Genomic DNA, 26,240 nt, shown 5'->3' with positions numbered 1-26,240 from the left:
GTGATATTTAAGATAGTGAATCGTTCCTTGCTCCATATTTATGAATGGTACTCGGAGGAAGAATTCAATTTATAGTAACTAGAACATTTGCCTTGGTCATTAAAATTGGCTCACTAATCAACAAATTCTGACTTCAAATTCGTTTCATCCATCAAAAGCTTGCTCTACATCTTCATCTACTGTATTTCTCATATATTTAAGATGAAGAATGTACATCTTTATTCCTCAAATGGAGAGAATATTCTGTTTAATTTCAAATTCTATAGCTATTTCACACACTCGCACTCACCAATACTTACATTTACACACAAAGTTCTTTCTACATCTACTAACTTTTAATTTTAAAATTTCCATTTGACTTATAGGCTTTTGTACTTAACTCCTTCTGTAATGTAAACAATTTTAAAAAATTAATTTAATTAGGGCTGTCTAGGAGAATGGCTGTTAAAATTTCAATAAGATTTCATTACAGACTAAACGAAGAAATAAAAACATAACTTGTGACTATCAAGACCAACAAAACTTCGAGCCATCTTCCCTATATTTATATTCTTTCCTAAAATAAGAATGGAGTTTACATATGCAATGGAAAATAGCTCCATGTTCATTACAAAGTAGACCAAAATTAGAAAAGTATAAGACATATTTAAATTGTTATAATCTATTTGTGAGAAGACTTAAAGACTGACTTATAGTATTTTTTAATTTGGTTTCAAAATTTTTATGAATATTTAATTGTGTACTTCTTTTTTAGAACAATTAAAAAGGAACTATTTTATATCCTGAGATGATACATATCGTATGCACTTGCAGAAGACGTTACTGTTACGTTTTTCTGAAATGACAGTACGAAAAGCTGTACTGAAACTGCACAAATAATGTTTATTATTATAATGATATATATTTTTATTCGAATTATCGGAGTTTCAAAATATCGAACCTGTTTAATGTAACTAATATATATAAATAATGACAATACAATTTACTTAATTCGAGTTATCCGACTCGAATTAACAAAAGTTACTGTATTTTACTGTGAATATTTTAGACGGCAACGTAATCACGGTTACAGTTGAAATATTCGATTGATTAATGATAACTAATTACTGTTATAAGTTGTATACAATTATAAATTGTTTCAGTAAGACTTTCTTCAAGTGATCCAGCTCATATCAGTTCAATAGTTTTGTACAACTAATTAGTAATTGTAATCAGTTAAATCAAATTAATTTCACTGACCACATTCAGGTTATCATAGTCAGCAATCTCTTTCATTAATACATTCATAACAGTATTATATGATGTTCTATTGTATGGTAGAAACAACAACTGATGGATGAGTTTAAATAAATTAAAAGATAAAAAAAATGGGGAATGCGGAGCATCAACAAATTCTTCAACAAACTTAATACTATGTTAATATAATTGTTAGCAAAGCATTTTATTGTATCATTAATGATAGACCGTGCGTAATTTCAGTGTAATTAGTGTAATCAGTGTAATTATTACATTTGTCATCTGAAGCTGTGAATTTGAGAATTTGTATCAAATTATAAAATATTTCATTAAATTAAATAACGATTTTGACAATCAACATAATTTAAAAATATAACGAAATATTTATAAAAATCTAATTTAAAAATTTTAAAGCATAAATCATAATTGTTATAAAGCATAATATTGTTAATTTATAGCTTTATAACAATAAGTATTATTTTCATAAATTTATAAATCATTATATACATAATATCTGTGCTAATATTAAGTATAAATGAAATCGGTTTAGTTGTGTATTTAGTATTTTTACTTAATACAAAACGAATCATTTTAGAAAATTATTTATTTGAAAATCGTAATTATTAATTTTCTCAATAGTATTATTATAATTTAAATAAGGCAATAAGAAGAATTATTTTAGCAGTAATTCGAATTCTCCAACTAGTAGTAAGTGTTCTGCCTTCGTAGTTTATTTCTCTAGTTAATATAAATAAATATCCAGCTAAAACTCCAGCTGTCTTATTAATTGCAATAAATATATTTCCAAAACAGGACTTTATTATAGCATCTGCAATAATTATGTGTACACCTCTAACGTTGAATCCATAAATTTCGTAAGAGTGATGATAATGATAATGATTTAAAATCCAGAGAGCGGCGTTCAATCCAGAGAGACCAAAATATTGTTTTTCATAAAATTCAGGAAAACATAGAGACAGAATATAACTCGTAATAGTTAGGATTGCGTTGGTGTAAATTATAAGTTCAAAAACTTCAATACTAAATTTGTAGTATCCTAAATTCTTCTCTATGCAATATGCAACGAGCTCGAAAATAATTATATTTACGCAAAAGTCCCATTTATTCGATGATTCTAAACTTGCCAGGAAAAGTCTATGCCATTCTCTTTTAGCCAAAACATGTCTTGGGGATACTGAAATATTATCTTCCTGGAAATACTTGCAATTAAATGCGAATAGTTGGAGCAGAACAAACAGAGGCGTAATGAAAATCATGTTTTCGATGACAATATACTTTTACTCGTATAACAAAGACTTTTAGCGTTACTTGTTGCAATGTTGAATTATTGAAATCTATTATTACATGTATTAATGTAACATTTGCTTTAATACATGTAATAATAGATTTTACCAATAATAGATATTTGCAACGAATACTGTACCCACATAATTTAGTTTTTAAAATTACCGTATTTTACGGACTATAAGACGCACCTGAATTTTGGAGGCAATTTTTCGAAGAAAAAAAGTGCGTCTTATAGTCCGTAAAATACGGTATTTATTTATTAATTATCATAATATCTCATTTATGCATTAATAGAAGAAAAGAACGTTTATCCTAATCCAATACTAATAACAATGATTAAATAAAATGGCATAATTAATGTTAATGATTTTGCAAAATAAACAAATGAAGAAATGCTTTAAATGAATACAAAATTTTAAAAAATATATCTATATTCATTATTTAAGATTCATAATAGCTTGATAATGTAAACAATGTTCCTAAATTTCTCACCTTCAGTCACAAACATGAAAAATTTTGTGATGAATTATAAAGAACTATTGCTTATCTAAATTAGTAAGATTAATTCTTTAAATTACCATGTACGTAATTTTTAAATTCCATCACTAAGAAAGACTTACAATTAAAAAGTATTTTTTTTTTAAATTAATTCACTATGTATCATTAGTAAACATGTAGTGACGATTAAACACATAAGGAATTATATCTTATAATAGCTAAATGAATTAGGATCCCAGAAAAATTCGGATCTGGAAATTTAATTTAGATAGTCTAACGTAATACCCCGTTCGCACCAAACATTTCAATCTAGATTGTGACCAAGGTCGGCGACTATGCCTTGGTGAGAACACCCTCGACCGTTTCAATCTCGACTGAAACGAGGTTCAATCGCGATTGACTCGAGAGAATTCTTGTAACTAGATCCAGTCATAAGAGAGATCCCACAATCCCACGCGCGTGAGAAAATACAAGATGGCTACAGAACACGTGTCGGGCTATCGGCAAAGAAATAAAAAAGATGTTTGGAGAGACGATGACATCTGTCTATTATTACATATATGGCAAGAAAAAGTATTTATTTCTAATCAAAACTTCCATTTTGTGTGTTGGTGTTTGTGACTTACCGAGTAGTTATGCCAGTTTTATTATCGCTTACAATTGCCGGGTTTTTCTCAAGCGAGTTACCTGTGCGAACGGCACGACGTTCGACTGGCGACAATCACAATCCAGATTGTAGGTAAATCGAGATCGAAGTGAGTCGTGGATTGTGTGCGAACGGGGTATAAGAATAATCTAAAAATGGTTTTTAAAGATTATTGGGTAAAAAAGAGTTAGTTTCTTTCCTCTGTTACTTTTTAATTAAAAAAATAATAATAATACAGGAAAGAAACTAAGAAAATTTACATTTATTTATATTTTACATTTGTTTTGTAAACATCTTTTAAATTTTTATGTAAATTTTTATAATCAACTATTTCCCAAAACTATTGTAGCCTATTTATTTACGTTTTTCTTGTACAGTACATAAAAAATCCAATTGTATATTATCTTGCATAGACTAATTAAAATAACTTAATTATAAATTTTAATATTCAAATAACCACGGATTATGATTTCTGATATTGATATTAAAATTCTTACGAGATTTCTCATTGAACTATAAAACGATTATTGTTCAGTATTTATTTATTTTTTTTTCAATTTTCATTCGAACAATAAGAGTTAAAATTATTTTCGTGACAACTGATTATAATCTATACATCGATTATAATATTAAAAAAAATTATATGTTTATATTAAATTTAAATCATAAATTTTGAATTCACTTTGTTACTTCAAATAGATTAATAAATTTATGAAATTTTAAGTTTACTCAAATACTGAGAATAAATTTGATAATAATCACAATTTTTATTACTTATAAAATTGGACAGCATAATATAGAATAAATCAAATCAGTGTTCATGACATCACAAATACGAGATACTTTTCTGTTCAATATACCGATTTCGCATTGGTAATGAATATCGGATTTTGGGTTGATTTAATTCTAATATATGGTCTGAACTGACCTGTTGTAATAAATTTTGAAATTAACAATATGAACTGTTGAATTGCCAATTACAGACTGTGTATAGTTTAGGGGTAGCTAAACCTTGTCACGATAGGAGCAGTAGAACCTATCAGAAGTACACGAGAGCCTCATTATGTATTTATAATATATATAATTAAAATACTATAGCTATCACTGTTCTATAGTAAATACGACTGTTACTTTATGACTGACTAGGTAAACAGTCATTTATTTTTTCAATAAATAACTACGAACTTCATTGGCTTTTTCGTTATAATTTCAGATTCATCACACACCTTTTCGATTTTTATTCAATCAACACAAAATTTCCGGAATACATTTCAGTCTGTTCTGAAGGTTCTCCTCAGATGAGTAACTTATATACATATTCGACATTATGATGTTACAAATAAACATCTACAAAAGTAATCGACAAAGTAAAAAATACAGTATTCATAAAATCCGGCAATTACCGTACATTTTTACCGTGTTCAACAACAACGACAACGCAAAACATCCATAAAAATTGATTTCAAATGTATAAAACACCACAGGCCGACATGCATTCCGGGAAATTTTGCGTTGATTGAATAAAAAATCGAAAAGGTGTGTGATGAATCTGTAATTATAACGGAAAACCCAATGAGGCTCGTAGTTATTTATTGCAAATTTATTGATAATACAGATCAGAAGCTTATATTAAGTCATTTATCTTCTTCGACACTATAAATGTACTCTAAGCTTTCAGTTGCCTGTTCGAGGTTAACTTGCAAGTTATACTTATAATTCCTGTATGTTACACTACGTTTTAGTCAGATTACAAAAATATTACATATGTGTAAGTAGTATGTTCTAAGTTAATACAAAGAAATTGTATAAGTATACAGAATCCTCAATAATGGTCTAGAAGAGCCGCATGTGGCTCGCGAGCTATGGTTTGGCCACTTTGGATATACTCGTAGTTATATCGATTTTACTCTACAGGGTAGCTAAAAAGTTTCTGACTCCTTATGCATTCTATTATAAAACGAGAAAAGCATGAATTTCTACTTCATTGGCAAATTTATTAACAATAATAAACATGTATAATAGTCATAACATCAATTTTTCATGTTAGTATTTAGCATAGCTTTCATCATTGGCTAAACATTCCCTTAATTTTTAAGGAAACTAAGAACGGTGTTAACTAGTTGTTTGTGAGATATGAAAGCTGATTCTTATTGAATCCGACCAATTAATTGCTTCCTATTGCGTGGCTAATATAAATACTGATTCCTACAGTTGCGACTACACATTCTCTATAGGATTCAGATCGGTGAATTTCCAGGCCAATCGGTCCATACCGTGCTTCTTGGAAAACGAGTTTTGACTTCCTTGGCAGAATCCTTGGCTACATGCGTATCTTGCATGAAAAGCATGCTCAGGAACTGTAAAGCAATAACTGTTAACAGTTTGTTATAGAAAAATATGAATAAAATAGATCGCTTTTTTTAAAAATAAACACCTTAAAAATTCTTTGGAAGTAAGCGCAAAATTGCCATCGCACGAGAACACTACATCAAATACAAAAACACAGGAATAAAATAGACTTTATTTAACATTAAAAATTATTTAACTTACGTTTTATCATTTGATAAGGAATATAGTATTTTTGTTTTCAGACCAGATCCGTAATACATCTAATAAATTCACTCACAATATGAGAAAAGTTGTCAGATTACAACGCAACTCATATTTATTATTTCATTTATTTGTGAATCTGGTCTAACTTAGGAATCAAAAACTTTTTGGCCACCCTGTATCAGTTAAACTGGATACATTGTACACATTTACAATTCAGCTAATAGTTGTTAGATAACTCATGGTAATTTTTAAGTGATCCGATAATAGTAACTAATTGATTACCGTAGCTTTTATTTATTATCTGAATTACTATTGTCAAAATTCAAGTTTTCTAATGAATCGTAGTAAAATTTGATATTTTGAATTATACTCTTTATTATTTGCATAAATATTTATCATTCCTTCATTTATTCAATTAAATTGAAAACTTATTTCCTCGTCAAAGTAAGTAAAGAAGTCCATATTCGAATTAAATGCTACTTTTTATAATTTCGATCTTCAAATATTTTTTTATTATTATTTTAATCGATTGAATGCAGTTAATGAAATGGCACGACAGGAAGCGAGGAAGCATGTGATTTGACTTGTCATGTGCCATCATCACCATCGTCAAGCATCAGTTGGCATATAGATTGAAATATTAATAAGTAGTTAGAGATTTAATATGATGTTAAATTGATTATTTAAAAAGGTGTTGTTAATAATTGTATATAGTTTAGAAGGATACAATTCTTGTGTATATACATTATATACATTTCTTTTATATATAGTATATAGCAGTTTTTATAGCAATTTATCCATGCAAAAATCATTATGAAAGACAAATCTCCTTAATTATTAAATAATTAAAAAATGCACCATGTAAAAAGTATAAAGGTTATTTATTTATTTTTTATTTTTAATTTTTAGGCTGAATATTATACAAATACGTTCGATTTTCAGCAAAATACGACGTTTGAAAAAGTTAATTATTAAATCTACGATATTCTGTGAAGTAAATAATCGATTATAAGTCGGATTAATTGACACGCAATATTAATCTGATACGTCGCTATCCTATTATTATAGTCTATCAAGATCATTTTGATCAAATTTGCATATTAAAATCATTTATCAGTAAACGAATTGAAGAAGTGGTAACATTTTTTTTTTTTTTTTTGAAAAATTTGGTAATCATAAATTGTAATAATATTAAAATCTGACTTACAAAAAAGAATTTTTAAAGTCAATATTTAAAAGATTAAAACAGACATTGAAATCTTTTATCGAAGAAATCACAATCAATGTCAAAGTTGTATAGAGTCTAATAAATATATTCAGAATATGTTGGCTAATTGGAAATAAATAGAAAAAGTAAATGATTGATTAAAGAATAGCCTACACGTTTCATGCAAATCACGAATAATGGAGCTTATCACGTTGGTTTAAAGATAAGACGTTATCTGAGAAGCTGCAATTTAAGTGTCAAGGAAAAGACATTTGTTTTAAATAAATAAATTTAGAAAAGTCAAAATATTAATCTTTTTAGTTTTAAGTTTTCTTAGTAAAATGTTTTATCGAACATTAGTCCTTGTATTATCAAATGTTAATGATTTTCGGATAATATTTACATTAATCGTTATAGACTTCAACAATAACACAGTATACACGCAGAGTAATTCTTAATATATGCGAAAAATTTCAGGAGGTGATTCTTTGAATAATTTCAACCATAAAAGTGCAAATGAACATCTGTTTAAAACAACATAGTTTTTAAGTTACAGGATGTTTAATACGTGGTCTCATTGAAAACGTTGACGAATTACGGAATCGCATCATCGCATCCTGTAAAATAATTCGACACACCCCTGGAATTTGTGAAATGCGGGTCAATCAATGCAGCGAAGGATAGAATCGTGTATTACAGGTTGGCCATGGTCATTTTCAACAGTTATTACAGCTATGCCGTATATGTTTATACACTTTATGGTTGAAATTATTCGAAGAATTTTGCATATATTTAGAATAATCCTGTATATTAAGCTGTTATTACATCAATCCAATATGGAACAATATCCTTGCCATTTTCATGAAACAAATTCACGAAACACAATTTCGTGTTTCTACTGAAATTCTAGACAAAATTTAAAAGATAATTTAAAAGGGCTTCTTCGAATCAGCAACAATAGGGCAATATCCAAAAAAGTTACTTCAAGGTCCTCCAAAATTAGAGATTTTAAAGCTTATTCTTTATCCGGACGGATTACTGCCTTCCCTGATGCCACTGATTAAATTACTTCGACAAAATTAATATTAAGAAAATAGATACATTTTTATCATTTGGATTAAAATCTGAGCTTACAATAATGTTATTGCAAAAATTTAAATTAAACATTTCAATAACTCATTTAATTTTAATTATTTATTTTATAACAAAACTGTAATAGTTTATACGATATCGTTTGCAGCAAGCGTTGTAGCACAATAAGCATGTCTTTATACTTTTATCCATATCAAAATAAAAAAAAAAGTATGTGAACATATCTGTAGAATATGTATCAAATTCATAAATAACTTTCAAAAATATCAAATTAAAACTGGTTTATCTAAATGATAATGATGGAAATTTAAACTAAATTTGAACCTAAGTATATGAGCCGCAAATTATCAATCTTGATTTCGAAACAGAAATATATCAGTTAGTTGTGTATTTAGTATTTTTACTTAATACAAAACGAATCATTTTAGAAAATTATTTATTTGAAAATCGTAATTATTAATTTTGTCAATAATATTATTATAATTTAAATAAGGCAACAAGAAGAATTATTATAGCAGTAATTCGAATTCTCCAAGTAGTAGTAGGTGTTCTGCCTTCGTGGTTTATTTCTCTAGTTAATATAAATAAATATCCAGCTAAAACTCCAGCTGTCTTATTAATTGCAATAAATATATTTCCAAAACAGGACTTTATTATAGCATCTGCAATAATTATGTGTACACCTCTAACGTTGAATCCATAAATTTCGTAAGAGTGATGATAATGATAATGATTTAAAATCCAGAGAGCGGCGTTCAATCCAGAGAGACCAAAATATTGTTTTTCATAAAATTCAGGAAAACATAGAGACAGAATATAACTCGTAATAGTTAGGATTGCGTTGGTGTAAATTATAAGTTCAAAAACTTCAATACTAAATTTGTAGTATCCTAAATTCTTCTCTATGCAATATGCAACGAGCACGAAAATAATTATATTTACGCAAAAGTCCCATTTATTCGATGATTCTAAACTTGCCAGGAAAAGTCTATGCCATTCTCTTTTAGCCAAAACATGTCTTGGGGATACTGAAATATTATCTTCCTGGAAATACTTGCAATTAAATGCGAATAGTTGGAGCAGAACAAACAGAGGTGTAATGAAAATCATGTTTTCGATGACAATATACTTTTACCGTATAACAAAGACTTTTAGCGTTACTTGTTGCAACGTTGAATTATTGAAATCTATTATTGCATGTATTAATGTAATAATGAATTTCATCATTGGCCAAACATTTAAATTAAAATCTTAGATATATTTTTATCACTTGGATTAAAATCTTAGCTTACAATAATGTTACTGCAAACATTAAAATTAAGCATTTCAATAATTCATTTAATTTTGATTATTTATTTTATAACAAAACTGCCAATAGTTTATACGATATCGTTTGCAGCAAGCGTTGTGGCACAATAAGCATGTCTTGCAAATCAAGATTGATAATTTGCGGCATATGCCGCAAATTATCAATCTTGATTTCGAAACAGATATATATCAGAAAATAAAATATAGTTTACATTAATAAAAACAATATTATTATTATATCAAATCTGCTACGTAATCAATAAAAATCTTTCATCTTTTATTTTCATTTCTTGTCTTAAGGATAAAATGTCTGAAAACAGTGCTAATAAATAAATACATGGCGACGTTGGTTCATTAAAATGCACAGTGTTGTTATTTTATATGATTTATTTATAATAAAATTTATATGCTCTCCTGAATATAAATTTTATTATAAATAAATATACAGCAATACAAATAACAAAACACACGCGTGTAAGACAGTTTCGGGTTAATAAAAATCTGGATTAAAAACTGAGATAAATTTTCTTTCGAACAGATTCGGTAGAGATTGAACGTGCTACCTCTCCAATCTCAGTATTTTGCCATAGCCTAATTAAACACGTTATCCGAATAAATAGTTTGATTCTAATCCTCAGTTAGCTTGTGGATACTCAGTGGCGCATTATTATATGGGCGAAAACGACATTTGCCTGGGGTCCCCACCAACAGAGAGCCCAAACTAATCTTTTATAAACTCATTATTGTACTCAGGACATTGAAATTTAAATTTGGGCTATATCTGAGGACCCTAGATTGCCGGTGTAGCGCAAGCGCAGGGAGCACTGACATAGCGCAGAGGTCACATTAAAAACGAACGAGGATACTGGGAATTCCCCAAAATTGCTCAAACAAAAATGTTTCAATTCAACGCTGTACATGAGACCTCTGATTCAAATTTGTCTGAGAATTCCATGAATCTATAACGTCCACTGTGGATACCTGAGATCCAGAGCTTGCATCGTTCATCTTCTAGTCACATGCCGATTTTAAGAATAATCCTGATTAATTACAGAAACGTTAATCCCTAAAAGAATCTTACTTCTGTAAACATGGTCCAATTAGAATCAGAATCGTCCTACTGTCCGTATGTTTGTTTCCGCTCTTTTACGAAAAAGAAGATAGATTACGACAAGGCCACATCTGAACTGATGTTAGGGATAGTAAAACTTATCTTTTTCTCAACATCTTGGTATAATACTTACATATAATAAATAAACAGATATTTATATAAGTTAACTTATTTATTTCTTATTTAACATGTATAGCACGAAGATTTTAAAAATTAAATAACACTATTTATGGGGCCAAGCAAATATTTAAAACTGGTCATATTCATTTTAATAAATTTATGGATTATATTTTAAAGAAATAAATAATCCATGAATTTATTAAAATGTTTTAATAATGTTGTTATAAATTTATTTTGTTCTTAAAAAATATTTCAATTTAAAATAAATTAAAATTTTATCACTATTCTGTGATTTAATCACCTGTAATTTATTACGATTAACTTTTTTGCCGTTTTTCTTTCCATTTGCTAACAGAAAGAAGGAGAATAATAATAATAAAATGCAATTATCAACTTATATTTGTTACACCTATTTATTATTTAAGCTTTTTAATCCATCTAATAAAAATGATTTTTCAATGAATCATTTTAATATAATTATTAATGTATGTAAGCATTTAAAATAATAGTAAAGTGTCAATTAAATCAAGTTTTAAACTGAGAATTGTTCGAACTTTTTCTCTTCTCAATGTAGAATAATTTTTCGATCTATAAATTAAAAATGTGTCATCTGCATCATTAGAACAGTTACATTTTGTACTTCTATTCAAAGTAAAATACTTTAAACATTATTATAACTAAAAATAGGATTTTTATGTTAATTTATGTTTAACAAAATAAATTACACTGCGCTTGTTTAATAATTATAAGTACAGTACTTTCCATCATTTTAAATACAAAGATAAATACAAGCAGTTAAAGTAACATAAATTAATTTGAAAAATATTTAATAATAATAATAATAATAATAATAAATGAAAATTTAAATTATTAACAATAATAAATAATTTTAAGTAAGAATATTTAAAACTCAAATAAAATGAAATAATTTTCAAAAGTTAATGCCGTATAATAAACAATTAAGTTAATTTCATACAATTATTGAAAGTTTTTTTTACGTTATTTATTATTAAATTATGCAATCTAAAATATTTTATCACAATTTTTTGAATGTATTTTTTAAAAATTTATACCGTATCTAATCATCTTTGTATATCAAGTGACCAAAAAACTTCATGTGATTTTTCAATAGTGACTGATGCAAAAACTGCACGAACTTTTTTAGTCACCTGTTAATACATTAATAAAGAATTAAATAGAATAAATTACTCGAATTTTAATAACTAAACTAATTTGCGGTTAGATATCTTAACATTATATTCTTGAAGGTAAAAACTAAAATTTAAATAACTTAATTTGGAATATCAGAAAATTTTCATAATAATCTAACTAAATATGCATAGTTTTATATATGTGTATATAGAATATATATATATTGTACTTACATTAATTAATAAATAGGCTATATTAATATATATATTAAATTAAGTATTTATAAAGTAACAAAAATATTAAAATCAAAGATATTCGAAGATTTTTATAGGCCTATATACTGTAGGGAAAATAGTTTTTTTTTAAAACGTTATTGGAAAATGTCGAATAAATTCTTATACTTTAACATTTTCCAATAATTTTATACATAGTTTCAGTGAGATTAAATTATATTGTCATGTCATGCATAATTATTAGTCATGAATTATTTATACACGAAATTTAATTAATTAAATCCTATTATTATAATTCTATGGGGGCGTGTTCCAACCGTCAAGGCTGCTGGCGACTTTTTCACTTTGTTATCTGCATAAAGTTTAAGTGTTGATTGATTCTGACTAACTTAAAGTGTTAAAAAGTTTATATTTGTTTTAACTAATATCATCAGAAGTAATAATAATAGTAAAAATGCAACGTTCTCCACCAAAGCGGGGAAGACCGCCAATGAATCGCTCTAAACCAGACGGCAAAAAGAATCAACCATCCTCGTCAAACTCCAGGCTAATAACGGATTTTAACTTAAGTTCCGAAAAAAAATAATAGAAATAATAATGGATCTTAAAATGTACATAATAAATGGACGCATCAAGCCTGATATTCCTGCAGAATACACTTGTTTAACATATGTCGGAAAATCTACCATTGATTTTACAATCTGCTCAGACTTACTACTGGATTGCTGTATGGACTTCACCACAACTACTTTCGACATCTCCGATCACAATACAATAGCAAACTTTTCGACATCTCCGATCTACTTACAATAGCAAACTGTTTGCTCTATTTTCGACTAAGAAATCAGACAACTTATCAATTAAAAGTCAAAGAATAAAATATAAAACTTCAAGCTATTCAACAGAAATCGAAAATCGATTTTACTGACATTCCGATAATAACAGAAAACAACAGTGAAGAAATTTATAAATTAATGACAAATATAATGAATGATTAGCCTATATATACAATAATGATGAAAAAAGAAACCTCCGTAATAGATTCAGACAAATCTGGTACGATTTTGATTGTCATAAAATGAAAATGGAAAAGCAACCTAAACTAAAAATTTTCAGACTAAACTCTGATGATACTAATTTTATTAATTACAAGAAAGCCAAACAATCCTACAACAACTTACTCAAGACAAAAAAAAAAAAAAAAAAAAAAAAAAAAAACTACTTTAGGAAACTCGAATCAAACTTAATCAAAAATAGTAAAGACAGTAAGTTATTCTGGTCTACAATAAGAAGATTCCGTTTAAATCAAACTTAACTGAAAATTCACTAATCATTAACTTCGATACTTGGAAAAATTTTTATCAAAGATTCCCAAAAATTCATTCAAACTTACTACCAATAATAAACACCGATGCTTATAACGAATATTTAGACTCCGATTTTACTATTGAAGAACTGAATGAAGCAATTCAGAAAACAAAGAGTAACTCACCCCAGGAAATGATAATATTCCTACTAAATTTCTAAAAATGCTTCCAAATAGCTCCAAAAATTGTTAAATCTCTTCAACACCGTGTACAAAGCCACTTCGTATCCTGATTCCTGGAATACAGTTATTCTTACCATGATCAATAAAAAAGGTGACCAGCTTTTCCCTAATAATTACAGACCTATAGCATTATTATCAACTATAAGAAAATGCTTCACCTCAATACTGGCAAATAAATTTCAACAATGGACTAAAGTTACTGATCTGGAAGCTAAATTTCAATATGCTTTTACTAAAAATAAAGGAACTGAATCAGCAATATTCATATCATTAATGATAATACAACTTCATCTATTAAAAAAACATAAAAAAGTATATGCTGCTTTCATCGATATACAAAAAGCTTTTGATTCAATCTATATCCCACTACTAGTAAATAATTTAAAAGCCTGCGGTGCAAGTACCCTATTCGTATCTGCTATAAAAAAGCTTTTCTCAAATTATAACATAAAGATCAAACAAGGCAAGATCCTTTCCCCCTGTCTAACTCTTTCTCGAGGTGTTCTTCAAGGTGATCCCCTTTCGCCATATTTATTTAATTTCTATCTACTCGGCATTGATCAACTTTTTCATAATTCTACCGATGGTATTGAAATAAATAACAGAATCTTTCACTACATACTATTCGCAGATGATCTAGTAATACTAGTTCCCACCAAAATATTATTACAAAGAAAAATTAATCAGCTAAGTCTTTATTTTAAATCAATTCACTTAGTAATAAATCCGGCTAAAACTAACATTATTATTTTTCGCAATAATAGTAAAATATCTGAAAACGAAATCAAAATATATCATGACATTAATGAAGTAAACTATCTGGGAGTCGTCTTTGAACGTAACCTTTAAAGCTCATATCTCAAGAATCAACATCAAAGTAAAGCAGGTTATCGACAACCTTCTATTCCTATGCTCAACCCTGAAAACCTCTAATTTGAATATCCATATGAAACTATACAATTCTATAATCAACCCTATTATTTACTATGCAAGCCCTATCTGGAGTCTGGATTATTTATATAAACTCGAGTCCTTTTATATCTATTTCCTAAGTAAATTATTCCATCTAGAAAGAACAATTCCCGGTTGTGCTCTTCGACATGAAACAAATTGTATCTGGTCATTTCCTCCGCTGTTAAAACGTATAATTAAATTTTATTATAGAATCAAATTCAAAAGTGACAATAATATAACTTTCCTACATCAAGAAATAATCAAGCAGAGCAAAAACATAAATTACAAGCAGCTATATCAATACAAATTATGTAAAATTTTGAACCCATTTGGCGTATCAGAACTATCATTTAACGCTGTTATACTCTTTTATTAAACTCTGCCATATCTCAATCTATAAATAAAGACCAACTCTCTTTAAACTAATAGTAATTATCATCCCTGGTACATCAACTTATTTGAAATCCCGTCTTCCCAGCCATATATGTGGCAACCAATTGATTTGAACGTGAAACGACTAATAATCCAGCTACATCTTAACAAATATTCTCTCTTTGTCAATAATACCTACATAAACTTTTCAAATACCCATTGTTGTTTATGTCAATCCGAAAATATTTTTAAAAAAATAAATAAATGTTATTAATAGTAAATAAAAATCATTCATAAAAACTTAAATATCCTAATACGGTATTTTTTTTACTTGTTCTGTTCGTGTCTATAAGACACAAGGCAAAATGACTGTACGGTTCTGTTAAATTGTGATTGTTTTATTATCAATATAATACTTTTGTAAACTAAAATTGTTAACTAATATCATGTATGTGTATCACCCCCTGTAACAGGGAAATCTCTGCCTTTTGCTAATAAATTTGAATTGAATTATTATAATTATAGACGTACACAGTACAGTACATAAACATAAGATATTCTAAAATAACTGTGAGAACGTATCCATTAATGTTATTGCAGTTAATGAATTTTTAATGAATAAAAATTCATATTATAATTGTCAAATTCGATTTATTAGCAGAAATTCTTTGTTATGATTCCATATGTTTGAATGAGGCTATTTACAAAGGTTCTAATCATCATTATAATCAATTTTTCAGTAGTTTAATGGTGCGAATCGTTTTGTACCATTTAAATTTGTTTAGTCTACTAAATTTTATAGATTTATAATTAGGATTTATTTAGAAATTTCAAAATAAATCCTAATTATAAATCTATAAAATTTAGTAGACTAAACAAATTTAAATGGTACAAAACGATTCGCACCATTAAACTACTGAAAAATTGATTATAATGATGATTAGAAAAACAAAATAAATTATAATTAATAACGCAAAATCAATTTTTAAAACGTTTTATTAATTCTGTAACGTAAACAGGAATAATAATCTTATTTTTCAAAATAATTTAATTGAAAAGTGGTTGAAGTAAGTCGATTTACATCCTATTAAGATGTTTTATTGTCTGCGGATATAAATTTAAAAGGATTTTTTTAATCGTTGACAAAATAAATATATTAATAATTCGATTAACTTCTATAAATGTAAGAAATATACATTGTGATAAACTAGTTTCGAGGAATGTTATCGCACAACTTATGGCTAATTCAATCTGCCATCTTGTTTGGAACACTTGAAAGATCTTTTTGTTACGTGTAATGCTTAAGTCAATGTTGTTTTTCGGTTAATGCGATTAATTTAAGCGTTTTTTAATTTGACTTCTGATCACGAAAACCAAGTGTCAGTTCGCCATGATCTATCAATATTACCGAGATTATTGATGATATTAAACCAATGAGAAAGTATGAAATGTCATTATCTTTTTAAAACCTCCCATATGATTAATGTATGGATAAAATTATTCAATAAATAACACTAAAATAATAACTATTTGTTTATTCAAAATCTGTAAACAACCGAAAGTACTTTTTTTATTTATTTTTTTTTAGTTTGATGATATTTGTTCGCAGAATAAGTCTCTACAAAAACAATGCCCGAAGCCCGTATTATTATTCTAACGATTCGAGTAGAATATTAAACATATTTCTTGTATAATGAGAATATAATACTCTAGGTAACTTGGAAAGACGAATTGATTACTTCAATTATTATTATTATTTCCTATACTTGCCATTGAATAAGGTTGGTTGGAATAAAATTAACTATAAACATTCAAAAATTCTAAATATTTTCAAAAGAATATATTTTTTATAAATGATCTGTTTGTTAAATAATTGTGTCTGTAGGCTAATTTATTTTATTTTTAAACGAACAGCACATATAAGTTAACAAGGTATGAAATTAAATGCGCTCATTAAAAGGAAAGAACTATATATATAAATTAAACATGGCGTCGTTAATATTAAAATATTCAGAATTATGAACGTTTTAAATAAACAATAAGGTATTTTTGCTTTCTTATATTAAATGCTAAACAAAAATATTACCTGTGTCATTCATTTTAGCACAATGCTCCAAAGTCACGTGTTACGGAACCCACTCTCACTATGCACAGGTGAATGTCACAAAACTGGGTGACCAAGAGTCACTGACATAAGCAATCCACCCGATCGAACAAGTTTTTTTGAATTCACAGCTGCAAAGCTCAAAATAAATTATTGCAATAGCAGCCATTAGTTCGTCTCCCTTCATTCCTCGAATCGAAAGTTCGACTAATGGTCGTTGTTTTGAAAATTCGTTCACGGAATTTGAACTTAATTTTTACAAAAAGTGTTAATTAACAAAATTGAGTAATTTATTATAATTAACGATTGCAAATTTATCAAATAAATCATGTTAATTAAATTAATTTAAGAGCCACATGAATTGCATCACGAGTTTTTCATTTCTCTAAAAATTGTTTTCGATTTTAAAAAAAGTTAAGCTCGTATTTTAAAAATTTAGCGAATAAAAAATAACGACTCGTTTAAAAATTATATAATAATTAAATAAATGTAAGAATTTATGAGCATTTAATATCGGAATGGCGTTAAATGACAGGCCATTCACACATTTCTGTGGCACAATTTATCTTGCAAATGAGAATAAAAAAAAACAATAAAAAAATATAAGTTAATAAAATGTCGTGTGTAAAAACCAAAAAGCTTTGTGTTATGTATTAGCTGTATTAATATTTTAAAAAAGATGACAGCTAATACTTATTTATTAAAATATTAGTTGGAAGAAACACCTTGTTTCTCGATAAGAGATCAAACGCCCACAGGTATATATGACTCATGTTACTTGTTCAAAGGAACTTTCACGATAAACTATATATATATAAACTTCCATAAGTAAATGCTTGTTTAAAAATCACAAAAAACTGATTGGCATGCTTCGATTATTTTAATTGGAACTGTAAATTACAGCTACGATCACAAGATATCCATAAATTATTATTGGATAATTATCAATTTCCTGTTTATAAAAAGAAGATGATTGCCATTTTATGAAAATGTTTCGAATTATCATATCTATCAGTGATTTGATCTTTCCAGATTGGTTACTCGAAAAATTCTAAACCAGTCGCTTCTACGGTAGTATTTTAACGCACGACTGAACCACGAAACAAGTGTTACTTGTTCGTTTGCTGCTTGAATGTGCATTTAACTTCCTATCGTTATCAGAAGATGCAACAAACTCTATCAAACTACACGCCATATATATCTGTCATAGACGAGTTCACTTGACTAGCATGTGTCTATATTGTAAAGATTCTTCTGATTAAACGTGCGACGATAGATGTATGTGTCTTAGATGACATCTTTGTGCATGTGTTATTTGTATATTTCGTTTAAACCGCATTAATTTAAACAGATTTATAGTATGTAAACATTGAAATGTAAGTATATTGAAATATTATATGTTTAAATTTTTTTTTTTTTTTACTTTAAACATCAAACTGTTTACTGTAAAAGAAAACTGAAATAAAAAAAAAACTACTTAACGCTTTATATAATACAGGAATTTAAATATTTAATAAAAATAAGAATTAAATATCATTAAATAAACATTCTCGTGGCCAATGTTTAATAAAAGAAAAAATGAGGTTATAGCAAAAGGTTAATGGACCAAATATCAGAATGTACCTTACAAATGACATCGCATCATTTATAATGACCTAAATAAGAATCTTCTATAAAAATATTACAATCTTTTAACGTCCTCTAAAAATTTGGAGATATTCAGGGTTGCCAATAGGCTACATAACGCGATTAATATATTTTAAACTGTAAGATTAGGTGGTTGCATTTCTTTTCGCTTGACACATGATGACTGGGCAATGTGTTGATGACATCCTCCAAGTGAAAAAGATTAATCTTAGTCGAATAAAAGAAGAAATCGTAAAAAAAAGAAACGTTGTTAATTGGGATGTCTGCTAAGCGCCAAATGCACAATGACATGCTGTTTTGTGTGAAGCAAAGATATGATTGATGAATTCAATGAAGCATTCATAAAATGAATACCATTACTAATTTTCTTCTATAATTTTAAAACATAGCCTTAAAACCATTAGTGTAAGCAAAATGTATTATCCCCGGTTTAAAAAAGTAAAAAATGTAAATATTTATTTTGATCAGCCCTTAACATTTTGAATAAAAAAGCTGAGAAAAGAAAATATATATATATATATTTGAATATTTCTATGAACGTAGAGCAAAACTATAAATACCTTTTATATATTTTTTCTTAAAATAAAAAGTGTGGTTTTATATAGACTTATAAATTTTAATAAGTTTAGATGACTAGCTTAACGACAATCAATTTAAATATATTTTTAAAGGTTTTAAACTTTAGCAACTTTAATATATTTAAAATACGATTTGAATATGGAAGTGCGAGTATGTGAATACGAAAGAGAAATATAATTTGAATGTTCACTTTATGATGAATTATATCCTTAGTAGACTGGTTCTTACATGTAGTACAGACGAAAATTATAAAGTATTCACAGGAAAACATTTGCTGCATTTGTATTATTTTCTATTAATTTAATCTATAAGATAAATAAGATTTAACTGTGGTAAATAAATCTAAATAATTACCTTAACAATGTTTTCTTAATAAAAAAAATTATTTAATAAAATCTAGATGCAAGAACAGAATATAAATGTATTTGTATATGTGTATAATTTAAATACGTATGTAAATATAAATGAATATATAAATATAAATGTATACTGTATACGTATATTTAATATGCTAAAGTAAATTTTTTTAAAAATTAAATATTTATGCATTTATTAAAATTTACTAGAATAAATTAACTTTTAAAAGATATGTATCTCTATAAAATATAAAAAAATTGTTTTGTATATTTTATTTTATACTTTAATTATTGTATATTTATTAGATATTTATATAAAAATAAATTACAAATAATAATAACCTTTTAATTAACATTTTAAATACAGTTTCAGCAATTTCGAAATTAAAACATATTAATTAATTAATATAATTTATACAGTACTAGAAAATATACCAGAAGTTCTTTTCGAATAGAAAAAATATTTTAAAGTATCTGTTTAGATACTTTATTGTTGAATAAATATCCATTTATAAAAACCCATTTAGGATTTTTTAAATAATCTATTTAGGATATAAATGGATTATAATTTAATATTTTATTTAAAATTTAGATCAAAATATTGATTTACAATCGATCCTGTTCATAATATAAAGTAACATAACACATTTCCTTATTCGTTAATCATTTTAAGAATTAAAGCATTTACAAAGTCGAATAGAGACGTTTATATTTTTATTTTTATTATAAAGTTTTTAAGTCGTATATTTACGTTTCTGTAAAAGATTTATGATCCAGTGACAGAACGCGATCAATTTAAATTAGGTTTATTATAATTGATAAATATATAAACCTATGTTAATTATTTACATTATGTTATTTGTATCGATAATTCTTAGAATTGATATTCTGCATTCAATTTCTTTTTTAGAGATTAAACAACGATACGCTTCATATCATTACACACGTAATTAATGAAACGTCTAATGCAATCAATAGTAAAAAAAAATTAAAAAATATACAGAATTAATCTTTTATTCAATTTCTAAACGGTTACAAATTATTTCATCGAATTTTCATTTGTTCGGTTTAACAAATGAAGGTTAAGTATCAAAAAATTTACACGAAATCTTTATTCTTCGAGCGGAAAGAATAAAGAATGCGAGAAATTAATGGTAGACCTAAGTCTCGGGAAAACAATGATAAAAGTAGTGGGCTATCTCTTTGATTATTTAGTAGATGTGGTCAAAGATATGCAGTTAGGTGATTGGACTGACTGAGGACGTTGCCTTTACTGCGACAATTCGTGATAATTTATCACCTTGATATTTCACGCATTCACTTACCGAGAACTGATTTGTCAAGTATTTATCATTTTTTAACTCTCGCTATTGCTACAATACAGTACTATACAATGTTGTAAGGTGTTAAAAAGAATTTCAATTCTTCAGTATTGAAGATCGCATTATTTAGTGAGTTCTTTAAGAATATAAATCGTCTTCTAGATTAAAGTAGTACGATTTTTATATTAATAAAACTAAATGTTAATTGTTAAAAGGGGGAAAGTATTTTTAAGATGTAAAATTCAAATTTGCTCGTTATTAACACGACATTAAAAAGCACTTATAGGCACACCCATATATTATATAAAAATCTTGTAACTGGTTTGCGTTTTGTTTCTGGTCCTGTCGTGATGTCTCCAATCAAATACGTGTTAAAATCCGCCTCTTTTACAGCTACAGTTGAATACTTTCTATCAATTTACGCTTAGAACTCATTATAATACCGTGGTTGAAATAAAGATAATTTAAGCGGCAAATTAATTACAGATCTATTGAAATGGTCGATCGTATTTTTACCCATCAATATTCTTGGGGTTGATTGTGTGTAAACTTTACAAAATGTAACATAGAAAGAAAGGAAAATGTGGTCTAAGAGGGTGATCAATCTCTTCTACTCGATGATATTTTAAAAAGCTTTAATTTTTAAAATACAGGATACAGAAACGGAAATATTTCTCGACGCGATCGAGATACAAAATAAATAGGTTTACATAGAAGATAGTCTAATGAACTATTTAATGAAGATCGATAGAGTAGAATTACTATCAAATTTTGTGTACTCTGTCTTTATCATCACCTTATTTTATTTGGGCTAAGAAATTACACGTTTAATTATATATTAAGAAATAAGAGAAAAAATTTTTATCATAAAAAATAAATATATAAAAATAATAAACTATTAATAAACTCGAATTTTCTAAATGCATAGGTTTATATTGAATGATCGAGACTTCTTGGGTGGTCTTCTATGCGTATAATGTACAAGTACATACATATTCAGGCGGGAATTTATTTTATTAATGTTTCTAAATATTTATTTATTTTATTTTTACTCTACCTCTTCCTGAAATTCGTGTAAATTCAACATGTATTTATGTATCAATATTTATAACCAATATTTTATAATTCTATTTAATAAACATGATTTGAAAAGTTGAACTTACTTGGTATTTTAATTTGAAAAATGCATACAGATCTGTCACGTATACATTAGTTAAACAAGAGTTCAAATGGCTTGGGTATAAAGTGAGATAACAAGAAACACTGACAATATAATTGGTCGAGAAATAGGTTGCTTACCACGTTTTAAAACAGAATTTAAAAAATATAAGTTATACAAATACACGCAATATTAAACACTAATTTAAAATAATTAATCTAGAAAAGAATTGATAGAGATGATTAATTGCTTTTCCTTTTTTGACATTGATTTAACAGATAAATTAAAATCAAATTATAATAATTATACATAATTAACGAGAATATATTGTAAAAACGATAAATATTCTTAATTGGAAACGTGTTTCCTTCAGTGTTCCTTTTCTGTATCAGATACACAGATAATTTTAAGTTATTCAATTGTCATTTCTTTATTGGTCAGTCGTGATTATAATTTATATTTGGGTCATTTTCCCTCTATTGTTTATTTAGATACTCCGTAGAATTTTAATTTTGCCTCTTTTTTTTTTCTTTATGTCACTTAAAAATAAAACGATTTATAATAGGTTTATAAAATAAGCCTCGAAGTTTTTCTTTCACCTGTCGACACTTTTTTGTATAATATTTAACATAAAAAGCGTTAATTAAATGCGTGATAAAAGTTATCGTATCGAGTTAAAAATTCTTTTAAAAGTTAATAATTTAAAAATAAAACAAATGTCAAATAAATTTTACAGAAAGAAAAATTGCGAGAGTTAATGGGTCGAATACTTTTCAAAATTGCTTCCTATTGGTTGGAGCAAGTAATAGATTAATATTAGCCAATAAGGTGTTAACTATGTACGGAAGTTACACCCATTTTTTTAAATTAAAAATTAAAACAAGTTTCTTATGGTTAAGTAAGTTTAGCGATCCCATTTTTTCCCGTTTGCGCGACCTAAAATGGCCAAGAATAACTTATCAAAATCTAAATGGGTGCTTGTGTCCCATATATGTGGATGACATAATCGTCATATTGAATTAAATTTTCATTTTGATACTGTAACCCTTTAATAAAGATTGTTTTAAGTTGTTATATTTGCATTTTAACGTAGTAAAAAACTATTTAAACTTACTATAAAATAAGAATTTGAACGAAATATGCAAAGCTTTATAATTTACATAATCTATTTAATTAACATAACAATTATATTTAATGGTTAATATCTTTTGTATGCAAATATATAGGATAGGGATTATATTTTACTTTACATTAGGATATACACTTATAAATTATGGAATAGTGATGTTATTTTAGCGATATATTCGCTTACTTTTATCTCTTCTTGCAGTTGTAACAGCGAAAATAAAGTTCGAGATTAAAAAAAAGTAGGATGCTGGCATTAATTTAATTTGCTCTCGAAAATAAATACTAAAGTTGGCTCATCACTTACGAATTGATGGGGTAGAAGATAAATGTAAAAACAAAAAAGTTACCTTCACAACGACCTTGTCATGTGAGAGGATCATTTAAAATCTAAAGTGCAACTGGTTAATAAAACTTTTTTTAATCAGATATTCAAACGAATAGCGTACACGATTTTAGAATTATAATGGCTTTAAATGTTTTATAGCCAGATAAAACAAATAAAATAACAAAGAAAATATCGGTTAGAATCTTTTCTCTGTTATAAACGTCTTGAAAATTTTTAGATTTTTATTAATAAAATTTAACAAATGATATAAATTGTTAAATATAAATGGAAAGTAAAAATTATTTTTGTATATTTTTAATAAATAAACACGAATAAAATATTATTTTTATACTTTAAAAACTTGCATACAGAATTATGTACGACGAGAAGGCTTATTCGTGCAAGATTAATAATATATTATTTCCCCAGAAAAGGATATTAATATAGAAGAGGTTTTCATTACTTTAATCTTATTTTCACTTATCATTTTTCATGTTAAGAAGATTTGTAAAAATAAAATAAATAAAAAAAATTTGAGAAATTGAAAAACTACATATCTCATCTTTCATCCAAGGATTAAAATCACACCCTATTCATATATAACTTGAATATATTTCGTCTTTAGAACTTGTGCAAAATTTGCAATTCAAATAGAAATAAAGAAAAAAAAATGATATTCAGGCACACCCTTTACTTCTCAAAATACAAAATTTAACTGAGCTATTTGTGTGCAGATCTCCTTTAAAAATTTTATCACTATGTTAAATAGTTTGGCAAAATTACAGTAGTCTCAAATAGTAGACTAGATAAACAAATGATAATATACACAGGAAATTAAATATTAAAAAATATATATATATATTTTCAATGCAAATTTATGTAAACAACGAATTAATTAACGTGGTATTTAAAATGCAAATTTTTCTAATAACGCAGAGAGAAATAAAACATTCAAGCTATAAAACATTTGTAAAAATAATTTATCAGAAGTTTATAAAATTTAAATGTTCTAACATAAACCATTTTACATACAGATTTGAAATAAATTATAACTTTCTTTTAATTTATTTATTAAAAACATTGCAAAATTAGCATATAAATTAATAAAGATAAATTGAAATAATTTTGCGTTTAATTTAAATATTAAATAGCTGTATAAATTTAAAAAAAAACAAAGCAAACAGTTAATTAATTAATACGGTTTCATTGTAACAAAATAATGTAAAAAATTGTTTTCGTTTTAGTTAATTGGTCAGCTTAATTTTCTTTATACGAAAAAATTTTCAGAAGTCAAATTTTATATTATATTCTTCTTGACGAACATCGTAAGTAACTTAAAATAAATAATTATATATTTAAATTCAGATTATAAATGTGCATAAATCAATTTAGGTACAGTACATTACAATTTTATATTTGACTTTTACTAATTGATTAGACTTGTACTATTAAATACATTTCACTCGAGCTAATTGTATATGTAAGAATTCTAATTTGATCTGAAAGTTCCCAACGTAGAAAAAACCCTTTTTTACCTTATCACAACAGCCATTTCATATTTAGCTACGTTTCACATATATTAAATTTTCAATTAGTTAATGTATTAAACGATTATATAAAAAATATTATAACTTGAAGTGAAAATATAAAAATATGTCTCTACTTAAAAAGAAATTAAAGATTTACGAAGAAGAAATTCATCTTTGTAGGCTGTTTAAATATATTCCATTCTAAAAATGTGTTATTACACGACACACAATTATGCTGTAATAGGGAATATAAAGTTCCTTACATTTAAACAAATACTCTTCTATTAGTCTATTACATTAAAATATTCTATGATTTGAAGGCAATAGATTAATAGTAGAGTTATATTAGATCTCGATAGTATATGACTTTTATTTTCATACATTTCCACATTGAAAATGTGCCGATAGAATAAGTCGATCAGATAAAGAATAAATATTAAACTGCACTCAGTTCAACATACGCCATATTCACATACGAGTATTATGCAGTTGATAAATGTGGTTGTTCACGTTAAATATCTTTATTTGAAGTTTATCTGATTATTTATTTCTTATGTAATAAAATATTCCGTTTATTCTATAATTGGTTTTTATAAGCATTTCAGTCAGAAGATAAAGTTAAAATATATTTTCTTTTAACATATAACTCGTCTGTGTTCGTGCAATATTCTAATAATTGTTTTTTTTTTGTAGCTTGTATTTATCTTTTTTATTTAGTAGAATTATTTAGAAAAAGGCAGAAGATTGAACTT

The 26,240-nt window shown here is 26.5% G+C and overlaps 2 protein-coding genes across 2 annotated transcripts in view; one reads left to right on the top strand and one right to left on the bottom strand.

Annotated features, from left to right (window-relative positions):
* Positions 1-17,616, bottom strand: part of LOC136978714 (semaphorin 5c-like) — a 138,595-nt gene extending 120,979 nt beyond the window's left edge. The window contains exon 1 of the mRNA XM_067274501.1: positions 17,426-17,616. The gene's annotated coding sequence lies outside the window, so the exon portion shown is untranslated. The remainder of the gene's footprint in view (positions 1-17,425) is intronic.
* The window catches only part of LOC136978726 (protein lifeguard 1-like), a 351,072-nt gene that overhangs the window by 71,662 nt on the left and 253,170 nt on the right, over positions 1-26,240 (top strand). The window lies entirely within an intron of this gene.

This window comes from Centruroides vittatus, unplaced genomic scaffold, assembly GCF_030686945.1.
Source record: "Centruroides vittatus isolate TY-2023 unplaced genomic scaffold, ASM3068694v2 contig_549, whole genome shotgun sequence".
NCBI classification, from domain to species: Eukaryota; Metazoa; Arthropoda; class Arachnida; order Scorpiones; family Buthidae; genus Centruroides; species Centruroides vittatus.
Note: the sequence above shows the minus strand (reverse complement) of the source record. Positions and strands in the feature narration are given on the sequence as shown.